The following is a 16,461-nucleotide window of genomic DNA, read 5'->3' as shown; positions in this document are numbered from 1 at the left end:
CCCCCATACTAATTTCTCCCTACTGTTACTCACACCTTCTTGTCAACTATTTGAAATGGGCCACTCTCATTACCACTACAAAAGTGATTTTTCCTCCCTTGGTATCCTACTGTTAATTGAATTGTCTCGTTAGACTGACCTCACACTTGGTAAGGCAACTCCCATCTTTTCATGTATTTATACCTGCTCCTGTATTTTTCACTCCATGCATCTGATGAAGTGGCTCCTAGCCCACGAAAGCTTATGCCCAAATAAATGTGTTAGTCTCTAAGGTGCCACAAGGACTCCTCGCTATTTCTGCTGATACAGACTAACACGGCTACCACTCTGGAATAATATTTTATGTGAGTTCACTTTGCGGATGTGCATGACAAAATCAAATCTGTGTGGGTGGGTCTGTTTGTTCTCATTATCCAGGACAAATAGGAGACCCGTCTGAATAACAGCCCCAGCAATTAACAGGAATCTTTGTGTTTAGCTGAGAAAAAAAAAACAACGAATTTGTTCTGCTGCAGTGAAACCTAGGGCAAGCACTTAACATTAGCCTCATTCTTCTCACACTAAAGTCAATGGCAAAACTCCAACTGACTACAATGGGAGCAGAGTAAGGCCAATGCTAAGCACTTCTGAAACTGTCACGCTAAAGGTTTCAGGCTGCCTAACAAAAGCGAGTGTTGAGCAGATGTGGGGCTGAGCTCCATGAAACACACTGATCATTTTCTCTCCTTTAATACAACTCTTGTTCTTAGCAGTACTTCATTCAGTTACAATGATCACATGTCACTCTGTGGCTGGTCCAAACCCAACTGCATGGCAGAGGCAAATGGCTTTTTCTTTTTTGTTGTTCTTTTTAAGTTTGCCTGTTTTGATTCCGAGTGACATGAATTTGTAATGAGACGGTACTAAGATAATGAAGACTGTGTCTAGAAGATGCATAATGCATGTCTTTTAATTAGTCCTGCTGCTCTAATTGATTAACATTTTGTCTGTGCAGTACTATTACAAAAAATCAGCAATGTAACACTCACAGCACCTAGTCCTTGTAGAGAAAAGACAGAACACAGCTATTGTATAACATTTGCACTGGCAGGGCAAACGTGTGCATTCCCATTGAACATCTGCTAGAAGCAACATTAGGCAAGCTGGATAAAAGAAACAATAACAAATGACAAACAGGAAAGGAAAAGGCACAGTGGACGAGTGAAATCAGGAAACTGGGTACAGGAAAACCGTGGCAATGTAGAAGAGGAGAATAGGATGGATACTGGAATGTGAATACAACTGGAAAAAAGAACCCAGGGAAGAGAGAAGGCTGGCACAGAAACAGAGGATCCCCGGAAAGGTGGAGAGAAAATAATTTTTTTTAAAAATCCCTAGTAAAGGGGACAAATAAATAGACGACAGGGTCCAAACTGGAGATTCAGAGAAGCCAAAGCACAGAAATGTGCTTCATTACATACTGGCTTACTTCCAGAGAGGGAGTATCAGTACTGAATGATAAGACTGGCACGTCAGGCCCAATTCTGTTCTCAGACACATCTCTACAACCTTCATGGAACTCAAGTGGAATAATATGTGCCTATAGGAAGAATTAGTCTATTCGTGTGTTGGATTTATACTATTCCCCCCACTTTAGATGTTCTGGGCCAGTGGCGTAAATCAGCATAGCTCCATTCAGATCTATGAAGTTACTCAGATTTACACTAACTGGAGATTTGGCCCTTTAGTTCATTTCTTTTATGTCAAAGATGTAATCAGAACCATTTAAGGTTTTGACAAGTGGCAAACATCTGCTTTGGGCCTTCTGCAATGTAGAGAATAAGTTGCTGGAGACAAGAATGGGTGTTGCATGTGTGGGTTGACGGTAGTATGTATCCCTAATATTGATCCTGAACACCTGAAGAATGTGTTTTAAAGAGAGATCAGAAAATACCATTTGAGTGAGGCTGGGCAACAGGAATAGAGGATCAGGTGTTTGCGGCTCACTGTCCCAGTATTTTCTACAGTGTGTGTGTGTAAATCTAAACAGCTGCAAAGAGCCATAGCCAAGTTTTATCTGAACTGAAGCACAGTGACCCTACAATGGAAAAAGTGGATGCAGGTGATCCAGCTGTTGTGAGAAGACGGGTGTCTAATTGTTTGCCAAAATGTTGAATCACAATACTTACTAGAATAATTCCCTCATTTTGCAGTTCACCTCAATGCCAGGTACCCAGGAGAAGACACACATCTGACTACGTCAGCACACAGCTGAAGATTATTTTCAGCAACATTGCACCTAGGACAAAGAAAATATGCCTGAAATTGGAATGAAACCATACCAGCCTGACCATTCACAATAGTCAACAATTGCCTGCTGAATTCACCAGTTCATCTTGTGAATCAACATCATCCCACTATTTGAGGGGGGGAAATGTGTTGTAGTGAACAGGCCCCTTTTTTTCAAGACCGTATAGGCTGAGCCAAAGCCCACTAAAATTGATGGGAGTCTTTCCACTTCTTTAAATTGGTGTGAGATCAGGCCCCTAAAGAACAATTTGTTATGGCTGCTGGAGGGTATTGGTGATCTATAGGCAATCACTGACCTATCTGAAGCTGATGGTCCTTTCATTGAGGTTAAATGAGGGAGCAATTAAATGTCCTTTAATGTAGAGATAACCCCAAAACAATAGAAACCACGGCCCAAGACATTGGACCACATGGGAAGGCCTGAGCAAGAACTTGGGGAGAATAAGCGGGTTCTTCCCTGGGACTGATAGCAAAAGCTGGAGCTAGAGCATTGATGGGTGGAGCTGTCTGTCTACGTCAGAAGCAGAAAGTAAAAAAAGACAGATGGTGGAAGTGTGACCCTGAGAGTGAGCAGAATGAGAATTCCTTGGGGAAAAGGACTGGATGGAAAGCAGGCATGGATTTTAGATCAAGGAAGCTTCCTCCTGTTTGTTCCTGCTGTGTTCAAGGGAACAGGACATTGTGTACATTCTTTGTAAATAAACAGGATTATACCACAGCAATTACTTATTCCATCATCAATTTCTCCTCCTAACAGAAACAAGTCAGCTAGGCCCTGAATATTGGCTAACAGCTTGCGCCAAGCATCAACAATATTGGGACACTTCTACATACTACAGTAACTTATTCTGTAGGGCTTAAATGACTAAAGGCATTTCTTTTCCACACAAGTAAAAAATGGGGGTGGGGATGGGGATTTGAACTAGCCAAGGAAACAAAAGGGAAAATTCTGTTGGCTGTTATTTCAGTAAGTGCCTAAATAAAGAATACTTCTTATTAGTGATCGGAGTAGCAATGGACAGGACTTAGAGTTTGGATCAGGAATTACCCTTGAAAAATGTTCAAATGAGTTCTAACAATAGGATTTATTATTCTCCTGGCCTAGTGAGCTGTTTTGGGTGGCTTTTTTTGCAGGGCCAGATTAACCATTTAAGCCCAGTAGATGCCCTCTAATCTATACTGAAGAGAAGCCGCCCGAATATTATTACAAGAGACACCATCTTAAACTGGCTACCAATTGATAGAGATTTCTGTTTGTGCCCAGTCTAAACCAAGTTAAACTAGCTTTTCTGCATTTGTTTTCTCTTCTAGGACTTTTCATCAACAAATTCATTTCTCTGGATGTCACATGTCTGCTTGGAGACATTTCTATTAGTCTTAGAAATCTTTTTTCTGAAACTGATGTATCAAGAGAGCTTTGAAAATGTGAAAAATCCAACTACTTAAACCCCCAGTCCAGGAAGATATTTCTAAGCCATCACTTCATTCCTTACCAGATATAATAGCTTCACCCTAATTATGTCCCTACCACTGAAGCGTGTTAAAATAAATCTGCACCTTTTGTTCAATGAAGCTCAGTGAAAGTACTCATATGAAAAACTTCTCACATTTATAGACTGCACAGTCTATATAAATGAACACTTTTTTTATAATTAAAATAGTGAAGTAATGCTTTTTGCTGCCAACACTCTTGGGTTCACAATAAATTGACATTACTCACCCTCTCAAAGCACAGTCCTAGTCTGTGATTCTGCAACAGTGACGAAGTAGCAGTAGGGTGGCCCTGGCCACATCCTGAGAATAGTGGATGTGCCGCTACTTCCAGGAATGGCGTGGGCCCTCCCACTGGTGTGATGACCTCACACTGCACAGAGGACACCATTTTAAAGAATACAGCGCCCTTTTTCCCCCTACCATGATGACCTCATGTGAGGCGGGGCAGCATGCTGTTCAAAATGGAGTCCCCCCTCTGATATCAGACAAAACCACATCCTATTGTGTCTCAGTACCAGACAAATCTTAAAAAGAGAGGACTGTCTAGCTTAAAGCGGGTGAATGGCCTGCCTGAGCAGCAGTAAAATTCAAGTTCTCTTGCCATCTCTCTCTCGCTGAACAACTTCCAACCAACTGGGCCTAATCCTCATCTCTCACAGATGTAAATTGGGAGTGACCATGCAGCAATCGATTACACTGGTGTAAAACCCATATATAAGATCAGATTCCAGCCCTGTGGTACCTGGCTGTAATGTGAACTTCACCTAACCGTTCAGAATATCTAACATGACACCACTCCTCCACCTCTAACTGGTAGCATAGAAAGTGCAGTACATTGGCGATCTTTGTCAAAAGTGAAACATTTTGTGGAAACAAGTCACTTTTGACCAATTTATTTAGGAAATAAAAATTTTAAAAAGCATTTTAATAAGGACAAAATATTCCATTTTGGCCTTTTGTGAACGGAATATTTCTATTGTCAGTTTTCAAACAGCTTTTTGTTTCAAATTTTTAAAATGTTTTTATAGGATATAAAAAGGAAAATGTTAAAAATCAGAACAAAACGTTTGTGGTGACAATAGAACACTAGTTTTCTTTAGAATTTCCCTTCACAGAAAATTACACAATTCCCTGTGAAATGACAGTCCAGTTCCCGCCCATCTCTACTTGTGCAATTGCCTTCCTCGTTTAGCAGCCTTGTCAAACAATTAAATAGATTTGGCTCTTTAAGAGAGCAAGGAGTTTTGAGGGGGTAAAGTAATGGGAATGGAGGAAGTTCTCAGTGCTACTGTAACAATCTGGTTAAGCACATGCCCGTGCAGAGTAAGCAGCTTGTTTGAGTTCCTTTCTCTCACTTTGCCTGAGAACATACCCTACCGTTAGTGACAGCTGAGTATGCCATTAGACCTTTCGTGTCCTAAATCTCACCAGGCCACCAACCACCTCCAGTATAAACACAGCAAAGAAGTAATTGGTCAACATTCTTGTTAGAGTTTTTACATTTCTTTTCCCATGGATTTCTTTCCAACATTGTCACATTTCCTACGTGTCTCTCCTTCTCTCTTTGATTCTGGTTACGGGACATTCCTCTGCGTGCAGTATTTTACAGTAATCACCCAAAACACTGCAGTATTGCTGTTACCAGGTACTCTGCCTGATCCTGATTCACTCACATTTCTTTTACAATCATGCAACTCCATTGGTTTCAGTGGAGTTGCTCCTGACTTACATCAATGTAAATGAGAGCCGAATCAGGCCCGCAGTGCTTTGGACCTTGACAGTAGAAAGACTACGGCAATATATTTTATAACGAAGGCAAGGAGCTCAATGGTGTGGCTAAGTGAGACTGGGCGCTATAGCGGGTGCCACACGTGTTTTGTTTTGCCCCTTGAATGTGACTGAATCCCACCTCAAATGGGCAACCTCTTGCACATGAGACACTTCTGCCGAGGGCTTATTTTATACCATCCCAGAACTTAGTCCAGTGTGTGTTGCTGCATCTCTACCCTCATTCCCACAAAGTGAAAATCACCCCTGTGCAGAGGGCCATGCTCTCACCTGAGCACTCTGTACAGGGCTTTAAGCAGCAGATAGGCTGTGCGTTAGCTCTCTGAACGTGGGTGAATTTCATCCATAATGTTTTTTTCCTTGTCACTTCCTCCATCACTATCATTCTTTTATTCCAAACTGCCCTCGCCACAAAACTCATTTTCCTCTTGTCATGCTCCCTTTCCCATTGACAGTCTGGACCTAGCTCCCCCAGTCGCCCTTTCCAAATCCTTCCCCCGACCCCATCAACTGGCCTGATCCTTCGCTGCAGTCATTTGCATTTTTATTATTGGTGGGGGTGTATTTCAAAATGTGTGCTCCTTATGTTTAGAAAACTCATACATATTCAGCACCTGTGTACTGTACAACCTCCTTATTAAATAATGAGCACACTGCATGCACCTCTCCCACATGGTGTCTTGCATTAGTTAGAGCTGGTTGTGGCAAGCATTAGTAAATTTAATAAAATTGTTATTACATATTCACAGTGTACTCCTTTCAAGCCCCGACACGGTGTGCCATGAATGCATGATTAGGGTGGAAAACACAGATCTGTAACTCCAGTAAAGGCCTTACTTTGGAGCTTTATGACACCAGTGACTATAAAAAGTTCTCTCATATATATTAGGTCTCAAGTCAGCAAGAAACCCAATTCCATGAGTGTTGAATATAGTATAGTATACAGGGCTTGAGTGTAATTGTAATAAGAATACTTAGTGTTCATATACCAACTTAATGTACCTAATATATGTATAGTGCAGTTGAAATGCAAGCTGAGGATGTTGAAAATCCACACCTGGATCAGTATCCAAATTTAGAAAATGACCCCTGATTATAGAATGGGCTGAAGCAAAATCTCAGGTCTGAATCCCCTCCAATGCTGGGATGTGCAACATCCAGACTAGAATTCACCAGCTTGAGCCCATCGCTAGTATCATTATTATAATTATGTGTGTTTCCTCTAGAGCTCATGAATGGTACATCTTGAATATTTGGATTAAATGCTGGGTTTCTGCTAGGATTATATATTTATTCATTTATTTTAAGAGAGAAACCCAAGCAGTTCATCTCACTTCCACATTTGAACCAGAAAACTATCACCAAAATTCTCCAGTAAAGGAATACCATGAAAAACAGCTTACCCTGACCAAAATTCCCACTGTGCAGTCTGTTTTCTAGACCAAAGAGGCTCAGAGGAGTATGGTAAAGAATCAGAAGTTTGTCTGTGTTTATCTGAACTGAATCCTTATGAGATTCACTCATGACTAGCTTCTCCACTCATCAATGCGCAGCAATATCCGATTTCAATTTACAGAGCAGTCTGTACAAATGGTGTTTTGCATCTTGATCAGTTTAGGACAATATCTTGGTCTTTTGAGGTTGTGAGTGTATATCTTAAGGTTCACTGCAGGTATTTCTGATAGATCATTGAGTTGGAAAGCTGCCTCCATTTTCTCATCTCATGCATAATCACTTAAAGGGGCCCTGTCATGGCTGGATAGATAACCTCCTTACATTACATTTTAAAAAATTCTTTTTGAAAAACACTTTATTACTGGCATGACTTCAGCAGCAGCAAGGTCTATTGATGTTCCACTGAAAGCACAACAGAACATCATGGGGTCGCTAGTACCTCAGACAGGGCTGTCAGGAGAATTTTGCCCGATGTGTCTAGACTGTAAAGCAGCAGTTTCAAAGCAGTTCATATTCCCTCAATTTTAAAACAATCTATCAGCCATCTTTAAAACAAGATTTTGCAACAATGCTGAGAACTTCAAGGGAAACAAGGATACAGGGTTTGTTATGATCTTGTATGTCTCTATGTTGCATCGACCCTCTATTCTCATTGTCTTTTTGACTCATGAGGAGGGAGGGCATGGAAATCTTTTGACATGTACACGAATGTCAATACCTTGCCTGACCACAGGGAAGAGCACAGCAGTGGCATATTAGTCACCCAGCACTTTCTTACTGGAGCCTTTCCTTCTCTGAGTCCCTGGCCTGAATCAGACCAAGGTAGGTGTGTTGGGCTTCTCCTCTCCCATTCCAATCCCTCCCTCCTTCCACTTCCCACACACTCATGTTTTGAACATCACTGCATCTGATTCTTCTCTTTTCGACTCCTGACTGTTTCTCCTCTCCTCACAATCTGCCACACTAATCCACAGTGACTTTGACTTCCATATTGATGACCCACCTAACCTCTTAGTTGTATGTTTACTTGCCCTCACCTCTTCATTTGACCTGCAGACCTCATTCAACTCTCTCACTCACCAAAAGGGCCATTCACTTGATTTGGTCTCCACCAAGCACTGTTTTCTTTCTCTCTCTAATCTTGCTTTTGCTGAGTTTCCCCTCTCTGACCATCCCTGGTTTGCTTCAGCATTACTCATCAGCCGCCTTTCACACCCTGTCACTTAGCTTTTCAGAGACATCTAGTCCATCAGCTTTGATGACTCCTCATCTTGTCTCCCTGCCACCTCTTCCTTTCTTCCAATGATTTGGTGGTTGACTCTCTTCATGCTTCCCTCTCCTCCACCCTTAACACTTTTTCCTCTTTCTCCTGTTGCAAGTCCTCCCTGCCGACCCGCAGCTCTGGCAAACCTCCAACATCTGCTGTCATGCTGCAGAGTCTCTTTACTGGAAATCCTGTGACCATGCTGACTTCCTCAACTATGTGCTCTTCTGTTCCAGTTCTGCCATCTTCTTAACTTAACAACTCTACTTCACCAACGTACTTGAATTCCACACCTGCATTCCCAGCTGCCTTTCTGACTTGTTCTACAAATTCTCCCCCCCCCTCCTCCTGCCTCCACTTTTCTTTCTGCGCCAGATCTCATATATTTCTTCCAACAGAAAATTGACCAAATACAATGGGACTTCCCCCTTCTCTTGGCTTGCCTTCCCTTCTCCTCCTACCACTCTCGCCTCCTTTTCCCCAGTCTCATCAAACATAAACTCCTTGTCTTAACTTTCAGAGCCTTCATGATCTATCCCCAAACTACCCATCCTCTCTCACTCACAGCTGAAATGTCAACTCCCGCCTCCAATCAGCCTCCCTCACCTGCTTGTTAAATTATCAAAGAAGCACCTTGATGCTTTCTCCCATGCTGCCCCTCACACATGAGAGGAGCTGCCTTGAAACATCCACTACACCCTTATCCTACTTCAATTCCCTCTTTAAAACTCTCCTTTTCCATGTTGCCTACTGTAGTGGTGCAAGTGGTCCACTGCAGCAGGGGATGGGGCAGAAGCAGCCAGGGAGGCTGTGGAAACCTGCAGCTAATTAGGGTGAGGCTTGTTAGGAGGCAGCTGCTGGGGCAGCCCAGATATAAGGAGCTGCCCAGCAGAGCAGAGGGGAGTCTCTCCCTGACAAGCAAGGGAGGAGGACTGGCTCTCAGGGATAGCACCTGAGATAGAGCAGTGCTGGTCAGGCTCAGGGGACCGGAGGGTGAGCTCTGGCCTGTTACCTGCTGGGCTGCAGGATCCTGTCAGAAAGGGCCAAGAAGGTGCAAGGGGAAGTGACCCAGGGACGATAGGCAGACAAGGGGAGAGAAGGAGGGTGGAAAGGCTGCCGCTATAGGGTTCCTAGGTTGGGACCCAGAGTAGCAAGCGGGCTTGGGTCCCCCACTCTTTCCTCCTTACACCTGGCCACAGAGGAGCATGGCTGATATAGACTGCAACTTGCCCTGAAGTGAGGAGCTAGACTTTGGGTTGTGGTTGGTCCCTGCGGCGGGTGCAAGCCAAAGGACGGCCATGACCCCCAGAAGGGGGGTGAGAAGGAAGTAGTGACACCGCCGAGTGGGGGAGCAACACAGGGGTCCCGAAACAGCAGATTAGAGCAGACAACGGGCAAGACGCCACCCATAGAGGGCGCTCCAGAGCTGGAGTGAGCTAATTCCCGGAGCAACCCGCAGGAGGTGCCAGTGGTGGTGAGTCAGAGCCGTTACACCTACAAATAAAACTTGAAAAGGATTAGGCTGCTGGCATGCTGAGACCGCAGCCTAGCAGGCTGACCAGTATTGTCTCACTGTTTCCTTGTTCTTCCCCATGGGGCTGTATCCATCTGTTGTCTCTTGGCTTATAGTACGGTTGTAAGCTCTTTGGGGTAGGGGGACCGTCTTTTTCATTCTGTGTTTGTACAGCACCTAGCACAATGGGCTCTTGGTCCATTCCTAGGGCTCCTACATGCTATGGCAATTCAAGTAATGTTATAGCCACATCAAAACTCTTGCTTTGGAAACCTGTCAGCATTCAAGGGATGGGCTTGGTAAAGTTACATTCATGACCGATGCAGCTGCTCTTTGGCCATGTCTCGTTTAGTGACTGGGTGTGACGCCAGTTAGCGATAGGTGAGGCAATACAGAAAGGTCAGGGAAGTTGGCCGTTTCAGGATACGCCAATTAAATAAAACAAGTGTCCACTTGAACGTAACCAGGTTTTGGTCAAACACCATCGGATCGGGTGAGAGCAGGAGTAGAGTTAGTAGCTCATTAGGGGCCCCACTGTGAAACTCAAGCTATCTCCACACCACACCCCAGTGTTGGTGGCATGTAGGGGAGGTGTAGCTACACCCTGCAGTGAAAAGCTGCCGTGCATAGCTACACGTTAGTGAAAATCCGGCAAAGGGAGGCATCAAGAAACTACACTGCAAATAATAGCAGTCGATGGGGAGCCGCTGCTCGGGTGCGTAGAGAGCTGTGTAGGATATATACGCAGGTGCATAGCCACAACCTTCAGGCTTGTCGTTCCTCTACTCGCCTAAGCAGTGCCTCATCATTGTTACTCCTGCGCTAGGGGCCTACCCCTGTATAGATTCTGCATGCTGCCAGAAGAAGTATGTCGTGTAGACGTATCTTCAGGCACAGTCCCGGCTGGGGGTGACGTAGAGCTGCACGAATCCAGCAGGGCTACAGGAGGAGGCTGCTGGCTGTTCTACCGGGGATGCACAATACCTCCCAGGACACCCAGGTGAGCAGAGACTGTGTATCAGCTGTAGGGTGACCAGACAGCAAATGTAAAAAATAGGGACGGGGGGGTTAATAGGAGCCTATATAAGAAAAAGACCCAAAAATCGGGACCGGGTGGGGGTTAATAGGAGCCTATATAAGAAAAAGACCCAAAAATCGGGACTGTCCCTATACAATCAGGACATCTGGTCACCATAACCAGCTGTTATACCACTTTGGGCAGGATAACTTGCTCCCTGCCATGCAGCTGCTTAGCCCTACTGGACTGCGGAGAAGGAAAGGCCCTGCCTCTTCCCTGGCCCCGTTGGTGTGTTGCGTACTGTCTGCCAAGTAGAAGCGGAGCTGCCTCTTATGCAAAGGCAGCGATTCTGCCTGGCCTTCATATGGCCCACACGAAAGTGAAGATGGCTATTTATCCCCTCTCCCAAATTGTACATTGATGTAAGGGTTGTATAGAATCTGTCCCCAGGGAAACAGTGTCTGCAGTGTGTTTTTCCTCTAATCACTTATTTCTAATCTATTTTTTCCCTATAAGTACCTGAATGAATTGAAGGGGTGAATACAACAGATAGCTGCAATACATTATTAGCATTTAACAGTTCATGAAATGCATGGTCCGATTTTGCCAAAGAGCAAGCAAAGAAATATAAAATGATATTTAAAGTAACAACAAAATAATCAAAATGATGTCTTTCTCCCTCAGCCCCCCAGAAAAAAAAAATCACCGAGCCAGGCAGTATGTTATTTGTTTATCAGAGTACCCAGAACAAGTACATTAGCTGCAAAAAAGTAGGACCGGATTTTGAGAAGTCCCATGAATTTAGTTCATGACTTTAAATCTAATCATCTAGCTATCTGTCTTTAGCTGTAAAATACCTATCAATAATTTAGTTTGTGAAGGCAGGTTCCCAATTGCTTTGTCCATAGAAAAGAGTCCCAAATGTCTTAACAACCATCAAGGCAATTTCTTTTGCTATAGGTGACTTTCTTTTGCTATAGGTGATTTTCATAATAGCTACATTATGATGATTATCTGGTATTTACAGTGTCCTTTCCCAGCTAAGGTGATTCATTGCATTTTCAAAATTGGCTGGTGCTAGCACAATGAGCACCCACTTAGTCTTTGAGAGGGATAGAGCGCCATCTGCTACTAGACTTAATGTTCAGAGACTGATGGGTGAAGCTCTGAGCCCCAGGCCAGGAGCTTTTTTGTTTGCTGCAGGTATTTTTTGCCAAATGGTTACGTGTTCCTACTTCTCTCCATAGCTACTTATAATCACGGAGGCACAAAAGAACTGGCACTTCCTGTACTGGGTTCACTGAATTAAATTACTTTTAACAGTGACACACCAGGAAGATTTTCAGATGAAATAATTGGGCTCCATAGCAGTAACTGGAGTTGGAGTGAGAGGGGAAGAATGGTCTAGTGGGAAGGGTGTTAGCTTGGGACCTGGGAAAACCCAACTCCCTGCTCTGTCATAAGCTTTCTATTCGATCTTGAGCAAGTCACTCAGGCCTAGATTTTTACTCACCATTGCAAGGCCTAAAAGATTTGGGTTTGGAAGTGATTTAGGCACAGAGCAGCCTAAGTCACATTAAAGTTAATGGACTTAAGTGCCTAAGTCACTGCTGAAAATGAGACTTAGGCATCTAGGGCTTAGGCTACGCTACAGGGTTAGGTCAACATAAGCTGCCTTGCATCAACCTAGCTATGGAAGTGTCTTCACTTAAATTTGTCTCCTGCAGACATTCGTGCCTCTCCACACCGATTTAGTAACACCTCCCTGAGTGGCATAATCAATGTAATTAGGTTGATGGACTGTCAGTGAAGACACTGCATTGCTTATGTTGACTGCTACTGGCTTCCAGGAGCCATCCCACAAGGCCCCACACAGACAATACGATTGATACAAGCGCTCCTCATGAAGATGTGCACCGCTGACACAAAGAGCTAAGTGTACACACACACAAGTGATTTAATAACTGTGATGGTCGTATGCTGACGTAAGTTAGGTTGACATAATTTTGTAGGGTAGACATGACCTAAAGCACTTAGGCCTTGCAATGCTGAGCGGAACAATCCCTAAATACCTCTACAAATCTGGGCCTTAGCTCTCTATGCTTCCATTCCCTATCTGTAAAATGGGCATAATAGCACTTCCCTACCTCAAGAGTTCTTGAGGCTAAATACATTAAAGACTTAGGTGCTCAGACCCTAGACTAATGGAGGACACACCCATACCTAGACAGCAGTACCTTAGGTAGATAATCTTTTCTTGGTTTATATCTCAGCTTTCACAACCCTCAGGGTGCTTTATGCAATCATTGTAGGTAGAGCACATAGCAATATCTGTAGCTAAGGTTGCCTAATTGAGTAGACACCTCTATGTTGAAGCATTCTGCCATCGTCCAGCATATTCTGCATGACACATTTCAGTAGGGTTATCTTTTTCTGGAAAAACAGTGAAGAAATGCAGGCCAAAAGAAACCCTATTTTTAAGGAAGACTGAGATATAAGGCATTTAGAATTCAGGAAATGCCAAAATGAAGATTGCCTGGAGATCCTTAAGTCTGCCCCCTTATACATAAATTATGGTACAATATCTAATTAAATAACCATATTCTATTTTTCCCATGGGACCTCTGCCTATTTTAATATGCAGATTGCCTCATTCACTGTTGGATGGCCAAAGATATGCAGTGAATGAGACGGGGTCCTCAGAGACTCTGCCTTATTTTTGGCCAAATTCTATTTGCAATCACCATGGCGTAAATCTAGAGCAAACGTGAATTTTATACTATAAGCCCTGTGGCCCTGAAGCCCCTAGAGAGTAGGGAGCTTGCTGTTGGTGAGAGAGACAGATATTACCTCACCCATCTTTTGTCTCTCTAATATCCTAGGACCATCATGGCCACAGCAACGCTGCAGAAACATACTTGTGAGTCACAATTCCACATTTCTCCATGGGCAGGGGTTAGTAATTTGCTGCTGGCCTATAGCAGCAACAAATTACAACATCCTCCTGCCTCAGCTTAGCCGTGCTGGAAGGCACATTGGGGCGTGGCGCCAATGTTCTGCTGACCCTCCCCCGGCTTTTCCTCGCTTCTGGATCTTCCCTGCCCATCTGCTCTGAGGTGAGGAAACTTGCTTACACCTTTACACCTGGACCCACCACCCGAGTAGTTTACGAGGAGGTCTGTAGTCCAAGTCACACTGTAGTTATCAATAGCTTAAGATAGGCACAATGTTTTGACTGGGCCTTGGCCTCTCTCTTTCCAAAGGTGCAATGTGTGTCCATTAGTCTGCCTGCGTATGAGGTGTGATGGAAACCATTAGCAACTAGGCACCCAACTACCTAGGTTTTTTTCTTCTCTTGTCTCCTATTTGCATCCACAGTTCATTGCAGGTGCAAAATCATAGATAGCGTCTTGAAAATAAAGTTATAAACATTAATGTGTTAAAGTTTACATTTCACAAAGGGGGGAAAACAATAGAATGTAGTCTATTTGTGCAATTTGAATGAATCAAGCCTGACATTTTGAATTTCCTGTCTTTTGTGCTGTGGATTTCTCAATCTTAATGTTGCAGTAATGTTAGCTTTTGCATGTATAATTCCATGGCACGTGGTTTTTACTTTAAACAGTGAAAAAGAAGATAGAAGCTGTCCTAGGGGGGCAGCTGAAGTCTTGCCATGCAACAGGAGAATCCTTGTTTGGTGCAAACATCCTGGGGTGTTGCAAAGCTGACGTAGTGCAGCTGTCTCTAAGCCATTTGTCTCCAGCACACTGATTGATCTGGGGGCATGTCTGTAGCAGGAATGGGGTGTTCCAGGGGCAGGGCAGAGTACACAGCATTTTGCCTCATCCACGGCTCCCTGTATCCTTTAAAACACACCTAAATTTCACTGGGGGTCACCTCCAGAGGCCAAAGATTAGGGGAGGAGGAATGTAGTTTAGAACCACCTTTCTCTCTCTGCCTCCACTCAGCTGCAACAAGCTTACCCTCGGCACAGCTGAGAATTGGGCCCAAGCTATCCTTGACTGAATCATTCTAATATGGAAGTTCTTAACTGAGGCCTTCACTGGCGCGTTTCTGACAAATACATTTAAATGGAGCCATCCTTATACAGGAGTCCTTTACAAAAGTCTAAGCCCTCGTTGAGGATGTATTCTTAACTGAGGTGTCCTTAATACAGAATTCCTATCTCAAGATAATCTTGGTCAGACCCTATGTTCTTTACCCTTCTAGGACAAGTATGCCACTAAATCAGTGGTTCCCAAACTAGGGGCACCTCTTGTTCAGGGTAAGCCCCTGGCAGGCCCTGCCAGTTTATTTACCTGCCGCGTCTGCAGGTTCAGCCACCTGCAGCTCCCAGTGGCCACGGTTCGCCGATCTCGGCCAATGGGAGCTGCAGGAAGCGGCACGGGCTGAGGGATGTGCTGGCCGCCTCTTCCCACAGCCCCCATTGGCCTGGAGCGGTGAGTGTCTTACTTCATATCCTATCTTGTCCACATGTTTTCAGACAAATGAGAAATTACCAAGCAGAAGAGGAGTGGGAAAACTCACAGCTGTTAGGGCCAGATGCATAGCTTATGGAAGCTAATGGGAGTCATTCCACTGACTTCAGTGGAATTTCCACCAGGCCCTTACTCAGGCAAACCCCCATTGATTTCAGTGGGAGTTTTGTCAGCCTCGGGACCTTAGTGTTCAGCCCAATAATTTTCTTCATAAAGTATCCCCCACACCACTATGGCAGTCATAGTGCTGCAAAATAATTTAAAACAAAAGGTGACCTTAAACATCTCAAAATAAAACCAGCTCTAGGAACCTCTATGGGCTGAGAGAGGATCAGGTTGTCAGTAGGGCTGCTTAGGGAGGCATAAGGAGTTCATTGCATTGTCTCCTCAATGCCCCACTTCTGGGGAGCTCTGTGTCACAGTGTAGGAATGGGTCCCCTCAGTATTAGAACACAGCAGGGCCCAACCATCCTCAGCATGGGACTGAGCCAAATTATATAACAATCAGGGGCTTAGGAACCCTTTACAGCTGTATCAACAGGGGTCAGGGTTTGCTTGTGCTAATTAATTGATTTTGCAGTTTCTGCTTCAGGGACATTTTGTTAATGATTCTGCCACTGCGTGTTTTGTTCCCAGAGGGAGGAACCGTTAATCAACTTGGAGAATGAAGATAAGGCGTTAAAATGTCCACAGTAAATTAAGATATAGAGACAGCACCAAAGATGAGAGAAAGACAGGTGGGTATTTATCTCTTGGTGTTCCCTAGAAAAACACTGATGTATTAGGGCCTGATCCAAAGACCACTCAAGTCAATGGGAGACGTTCCATGGGTTCAATGGACTTTGAATCAGGCCCTTAGAGAAAAAGCAATTATCAGCTCTCTGGGCATTGGAACAATTTGAATGCTGCAGTGTGGAAGAAAAACTTGAGGTTCATAGGCATATGAGGCTGCTTATTAAGAGCCACTGCTGGCTAAATCTGTTTTGAATGCATGAGCTGCATTTGTAGAATAAGAGGAAGCATTGCCTACATGCACTCTGCATGCCCATGCCAGGAGAAGGCACCAGGGAACCAGTATGCATGCATCAAGGTGACAGAACCCAAAACACACGCTCTGTGAGGCAGAAAAATTGCCAAAAGT

General features: G+C 44.1%; 1 long non-coding RNA gene across 2 annotated transcripts in view; it reads right to left on the bottom strand.

Moving 5' to 3' along the window:
• LOC120407677 overlaps positions 1 to 16,461 on the bottom strand; it is a 67,684-nt gene that overhangs the window by 38,062 nt on the left and 13,161 nt on the right. For both annotated transcript variants that reach the window (XR_005600182.1, XR_005600183.1), the window contains exon 3: positions 2,169 to 2,278. This is a non-coding gene — a long non-coding RNA (uncharacterized LOC120407677). The remainder of the gene's footprint in view (positions 1 to 2,168; positions 2,279 to 16,461) is intronic.

This window comes from Mauremys reevesii, linkage group 6 (assembly GCF_016161935.1).
Source record: "Mauremys reevesii isolate NIE-2019 linkage group 6, ASM1616193v1, whole genome shotgun sequence".
Lineage (NCBI taxonomy): Eukaryota > Metazoa > Chordata > Testudines > Geoemydidae > Mauremys > Mauremys reevesii.
The sequence above is the reverse complement of the archived record's forward strand: the minus strand, read 5'-3'. Positions and strand labels throughout refer to the sequence as shown.